This window comes from Tamandua tetradactyla, chromosome 21, assembly GCF_023851605.1.
Source record: "Tamandua tetradactyla isolate mTamTet1 chromosome 21, mTamTet1.pri, whole genome shotgun sequence".
Classification (NCBI taxonomy): Eukaryota; Metazoa; Chordata; class Mammalia; order Pilosa; family Myrmecophagidae; genus Tamandua; species Tamandua tetradactyla.
The window spans coordinates 1,428,922-1,435,652 of NC_135347.1; positions in this window are offsets into that span (position 1 = coordinate 1,428,922).

Genomic DNA, 6,731 nt, shown 5'->3' on the forward strand with positions numbered 1-6,731 from the left:
AACGCAGGGAGGGTTGCTGGTCGCCGCAGACAGGGAAAGAGCCCGTCCGAATTTCCTAGTCGGCCCTGGGCAACAAGCGTGGCGGGAGGGCGCCAGTTGCAGCGGCCCGTCCGAGAGAGTGCACGTTCCCCGGGAGTCACGGGTTTGGAAGGGGCCTCCCCCACCCGTCACCGTTCTCTGTGGCCTGGGGGTTTCCGATCCAATTCTCTCAGTTGGTCCCGGGGCTGCGCGTGGTGTGGGCGCCAGCCGTCTTTGTTTCAGGGGACCTCCTCTCCAATTCTCCCAGCCGGCCCGGGAAGGGGGAAGGGAGTAACTCCGGCCGCTTGCCACCCCGCCCGGTAAGGCCCGCGCGCCTCGGCGATCTCACCCGAGCTGCTTCTCTCAGCCAGCCAGCCGTTCCAGGATGGGGTACGCTGTCTTTTTTATCTCTGTTGTGGCTTTGGGCGCTTTCTGTATCGTTTCTACTCCCCTAGTAGGTGTCCTGGAGAAGAAACTAAGATCCGCGCGTCTTACTAAGCCGCCATCTTCCAGGAAGTCCCGAGTTCTCTTTTCTGACTGCTGAAATTATCACTTCTCCTTTTAAAGCCTTCAACTGATTGGTTGAGACTTGTCTCATTGTTGAAGGCCAACCCCTCAGTTGCTTGTAGATGTACTCTGCCATAGATGCAATCAACTTACTGAGATTTAAGTTCATGAAATGTCCACACAGTAACAATCAGGTCAGTGTTTGCTTGACCAAACACTGGACACCAAACTTGACCAAGTTGACACATGAATGTAACCATTACATCTTGGATCCAATAAGTCTCCCAGCCTTTGCTGAGGCCTTTGTATGTGTTGGGGTGTGGTTTAGTGCTCCAGTAGTTTATACTTTGCCTTTATTTTTTGCATATTCAGAGTCTTAATGCCAGCAAGTGGTAAGAATATGGTGCCTTCTCAGGTCTCTTCCTAGAATGCCATAGCCCTGTCCATGTGTGTCCCAAGGAACCTGAAAGAACTTTTCAAAGCCTCTCATAGACATTTAATTCCTCAGTTTTCTTTTATGAGTTTTTTTGGTCAGCCTTCTATTAGTCTCAACTGGTACTGATGCCTCTTACAACATTTTACAATCACTACTGATAACTTTCAACAAATACCCTGGAAATATGGACTCAGAGTGATCTCTGAGTCAGGCTAGGTAGAGACAATCCCTAAGAATATAGGTTTTCTAGAAGCTTCCAGACAGGTCAAATCATGACAATGATATGGGAATGGGGCTTTTGGGGGATCCACCCAACATTCCCCCTTCAGTGACTGATAGGTGACAGGTATTCAAAGCTCCCATAGTTGTGAGCCTGTTGGTTTTCAAGGTTACCACTTGAACTGAAGAGTGTGGAATGGGAATAGGGCAACTTAATCCCACTTCTAGGTATATACCTTAGAGAATTGAAAAGAGGGACTCAAGCAGATATGTGTATATCAGTGTTCATAGTGGCATTACTCACAATAGTTAAAAGATGGAAGCAACCCAAATGTATATCAACCAATAAATGGATAAACAAAATGTGCTATATGCATACAATGGGATATTACTGAGCTGTGAAAAGAAATGGAGTCCTGAATCATGCTACAACATGGATGAGCCTTGAAGACATCATGTTGCGTGAACTAAGCCATGTGCAAAGGACAAATATTATATGATCTCAGAGATATGAAATAACTGGAATAAGCAAATTCATAGAGTCAAGATCTAGAATATAGGTTTACCAGGGGACAGAGTGACAATTTCCCTCCACTATTCTTGTTTGTTATGTGGAGGAATAGATTTTCAGAGGTCCTTATGCGACCGTTTTGGACATGCTTCTTCTTTGGTATTGGATCAGTTCTTTTAAAACTCTATTTTATTCTAAATTTTTATAGGTTTTGAGTTTATCAATGTAAACCATAGAAAAAACAAGCACACACACACAACTAACTAAAAATTATCCTAAATTGTGTGACCTTTCATTCTATCACCTCTAATTTATTAGAATTCAAAATATATTCATGTATCAGAACGTATTTCTCATATTATAGGATGTCTCATGATTTCTGTAAATATGCCTTTTACAGAAGTCCTTCAGGGACTCCTCCTTCTGATGGCTTCTAAAAGTCTGATGTACACAATGTTAATGAGTTTATTGAAATTAGAGTATCAGTTAAATGTATTACAGTTGAGTTATGCAATAATTGACCTCAGGGTATCAGAAGTGTTATGTGATCCACTAAAGGGATAAATAAAGGTTGATGGGAATAGAGGTCAAAGAAATTGTACAAAGTTAATTTTCATTGCATTGTGCATATTTTAATGTGGTCTTCTGGATTTTTAAAGAATGTTGAGCAGTTCTTAAAATGGAGATGTTCAAGCAGTTTGACATTTGTTTTTCTCCTTTTCTCCTTCTGACTAGTTTCAAGAGAAAGTGAATTTCTATGATTCAATCCTTAACTGTGAAACATATTTTTATTACATAAAAATTCACTGATTCAAAGTTTGGGTAAGAAGTGGCAAAGAAATTTGCTAAGTAAGGATAGAAGGGATAATGAGAAATATGGAAGTTCAGTAACTGCAAACAAAGTGATCTGCATTTTATTGTGCTTTTCCCTTATTAACACCAAAGCTGAAATCTATTAAGATCTAGGTAAAGTGAAAACAAGCTCTTTTAAAACATATAATAGTCTTAAACATGATATCCAAAGCACAAACTATAAAGGAATATTAATAATTTCAGTTGCATTGAAATTAAACACTTCTGTTTCTCAAAATATAGTATAAAGAAAACAAAAAGAGAAGACACCAACTTGGAGGAGAGAACTGCAATGAATAAAGGGAAAATATGTACAGTCAATAAAGAAATTATGTAGATTTGTAAAAAAGAAAGACAACTCAATAGAAAAATGGGCAAAAAACACGGGTGTGCATTTCATAGAAGAGGAAATGCAAGTGGAAACAAACATATAAAAATAGGCTTAATCTCATTAGTAATTTGCATAGAAACACAAATTAACACCATAATGAAATACGGTTAATACCCACCAAAAAAAAAAAGAAAAAATAATAAAGTTGCAACAATGTGTAACACAATGAGTGTAAATTTGTATAACTCTATAGGCAAATAATTTGCCATTTTATAGTAAATATAATGATTCATTTATTCTATGGCTCCACAATTTCATGCCTAAGTATGTATTCTCGTGAAAGTTTTCCACACAAGTAGTGAAAATGAACACACCAAAAATAAACATACTTCATCTACATGTATTGAACATAATATCAAATAAAACAAACCAAATCTGGAAAAATGCATGCAATGGATCCCATTTTTTTAAAGCTTAAAAATATAAGTAACATATTGTTGATAGACACATATGTGGTCAAATGCTAAGAAAAGTACGGGCCAATAAATACAAAATTTTTACAAGCTCCAAAGAAGATATTCTTTGTATTCTATTTATTAGGTAAGGTGATAAGAATATAGGTGTTTGGTCAATATTATTTTTTACATTTAAAAATTTTTAATGTACATAGATTAGAGTTAAGAGCATTTTTTGGGGGGTTGTTTGTTTTATGTACAGTTTTATGTACAGTTTTTATGTACACTTTTGATAAATGTGTAGAATCACATAATCACTACCACAATCAGAATTCTAACAGTTGCATTCCACTCCCCAAATCCCCTCAGGTTGCACCTTTATATGCAAACCTTCTCCCTATTCCAGTTCTATAATTTTTTGTTTTCTAAAAGATACAAATATAATTCTAAAGTATGTAATCTTTTGAATCTGGCTTCTTTCTCTTAGCACAACGTTTCTCAACTGTGAGCATTTCTGTCCCCCAGTGGACATTTGGCAATGTCTGGAGACAATTTTGGTTGTCAAAACTGGGGGAAGAGGTGCTGCATAATGGGTAGAGGCCAGCAATGTTGCAAAGCATCTGATAATGCACAAGACATCCCTCACAACTCCAAATGTCAATAGTGCCAACTTTGAGAAACCCTGCCTTCCATAATGCACTTGAGATTTATCCTTATTGTTGCATTTGTGTCTGTTTATTGGTGAGTAGTATAATCATTGCAGGAATGTAATGCCATTTGTTTAACCATTCACCCATTGAAAGACATCTGGATTTTTCTCAATTTTTGCTATAAATAGTAACATACACATTTTTGTGTGAACATGGGTTTTCATTTTTCTGGGTACATATCTAGGAGTGGTATTGTGGGTTACAACGTAAAGGTATGTTTAATTTTATAAGAGGCTGTTGAACTATTATTTAACTATAAGAGGCTGGGAAATAGTTCGGCAGCTTCTTATAAAGTTAAATGTACCTTTACCGTTTTGCATTTCCACAAGCAATGTGTGAGTGTTCCAGTTGTTTTGCATTCTTGCCAACATTTGCTTCAGTAAGATCTTTTTATTTTAGTAACTTTAATAGTTGTGTAGTGGTATATTATGGTTTTAATACGCGTTTCTCTAATGATTTACTGTTGAGGATCTATTCATGTACTTATTTGCCATCCAAATATCTTCTTTGATAAAGTGTTGGTCAAATTCTTTTGTTCACTTAAACAAATAGGGTGGTTTGTTTTTATTGCTGAGTTTTGAGAGTTCTTTATATATTTGCAAATATTTTCACCCAGTGTGTATCTTGTAATTTCATTCTCATAACTCATGAGTCTTTCTCAGAACAAAAGTCTTCAATTTTGATGAAATCCAATTAATAATATTTTTCCTTTTGGGAATTACACTTTTGGTGTTGTATCTAAGAACTCTTTGCCTAATCCAAGGTTAAGAATATTTGTCCTATATTTTCTTTAAAAAGTTTTATAGTTTCATGTTTTACATTTGAATCTATGATTTTTTTGCATAAGGTGTGAAGAATAAGTCGATTCTTTTTCTCCTCCTCCTTCTTTTCTTCTTCCTTCTTTTTAGATATGGACATCTAATTGTTTCAGCACTATTTGTTGAAAAGCTGTCCTTTCTCAATTGAATTGCTTTTGCATCTTTTTCAGTTATTTCAATATTTGTCTGAATCTATTTCTGGACTCTATTCTGTCCCATTGACTTATGTATGCATCCTTTTGCCAGTACTAGACTGTTTTGCTTATTTTTTACTTTATAGGAAGCCCTAAAGATAGTATGAAACTTCTATCTTCGTTCTGTTTTTCAAAATTGCTTTGGCTATTTCAATTCTTTTGTCTTTCAAAATCTTATAAATAAATGTGTTGAAGTGGCTAAAAATCCTGCTGGGATTTTTATTGGATTGTGTTAAATCTGTAAATGAACTTGGGGATAATACTAACAATATTGCTTCACCCAATCCATAAATAAGTTATATTTCTCAATTTATTTAGATTTCTTATATCAGTGTTTTGTGGGTTTCAATATATAGGTTCAGAATTTTTGAGATTGATATCTAAATATTTCATATTTTCTGGAGTTATTATAAATGTTTTTTAAATTGGTCTCAATTTTTATTGCTAGTATATGGAAACAAATAGATATTTATAGCCTGTGGTCTCTCTAAACTGACTTACTAGGATTAGGAATTTTTTAGATATTCATTGGGATTTTCTACTTAACCAATTATGCCATCTGAAAGCAGAGGCAGTTTTATTTTATTCTTACAATCTGCATACTTAAAATTTTTTTTTTTGCTTAGGAATTCAGTATAATGTCAACAGGTGTACTTACAGGGGACACCCTTGTCTTATTTTTGGTCCTAGGGATAAAACATTCACTCCTTCACCTGTAGGAAAACTATTAGTTGTCGGTTTTTTGTACATGCTTTTTATTAGGGTAAGGAAGCGCCTTTTTCTTCCTAGTTTGCGGAGAGATTTTATTATGAATGAATGCTGACTTTTGTCAAATAATTTTCCTGCATCTATTGATATGATCAGATAGCCTTTTCTCCTTTATTCTGTTAAAGCTGTAGATTATATTGCTTGATTTTCAAATGTTGAAGCAGCCCTGCTTTCCCAGAATAAGCTTCAATTGTCTTATATATCGTTGGGTTTGATTTAGTAATGTTTGGTTGAGGATTTTTGCATCTATATTCACAAGGGGTATATGTCTGGAGTTTTCTTGTACCATTTTTGTCTGGATTTAATATCAGGGTAATGCTGGACTTACAGAAAGAGTCAGAAAATGTTCCCTCTTCTCTTATTTTCTGGAAGAGAGTGTAAAAATTATTATTACTTTGTTACATGTGTAGTAGGCTTTGTTAATGAAACTATCTGGATCTGAAGTTTTCTGTATTTGAAAGTTTTAGATTAAGAACATAATTTTAAAACTAGATAAAGGACAATACAGGCTATCAATTTCTTTTTGAGTGAATTTTTGTGGTTTGTGCATTTCAAAAAATTGGACTAGTTCTTCTAAGTTGTCAAAAATGTATGGGCAGAGAGTTGTTAGTGGTGATTGTAATCTGTGTTTCCTTTCTTGGGTAGGGCTGTTGTCTGAAGATATAAACTTATGTGGTTAGAGATAAACAAGGGACAATAAACACGAATGTCCAGTAACATGTCATTTCTGTGAGTGGTAGGGGAGAGGAATGAAGCAAGGAAGTTCTTAGATCTTCAAAATTATTTATAATGTTCTATTTCTTAAAGAGTATGATAAGCTTGTGGGTACTTAATCATTGATCTTTAATTCACACGTGTATATATACATATACATATATGTATATATGGCATATAATGTTAGTCCTAAAAATA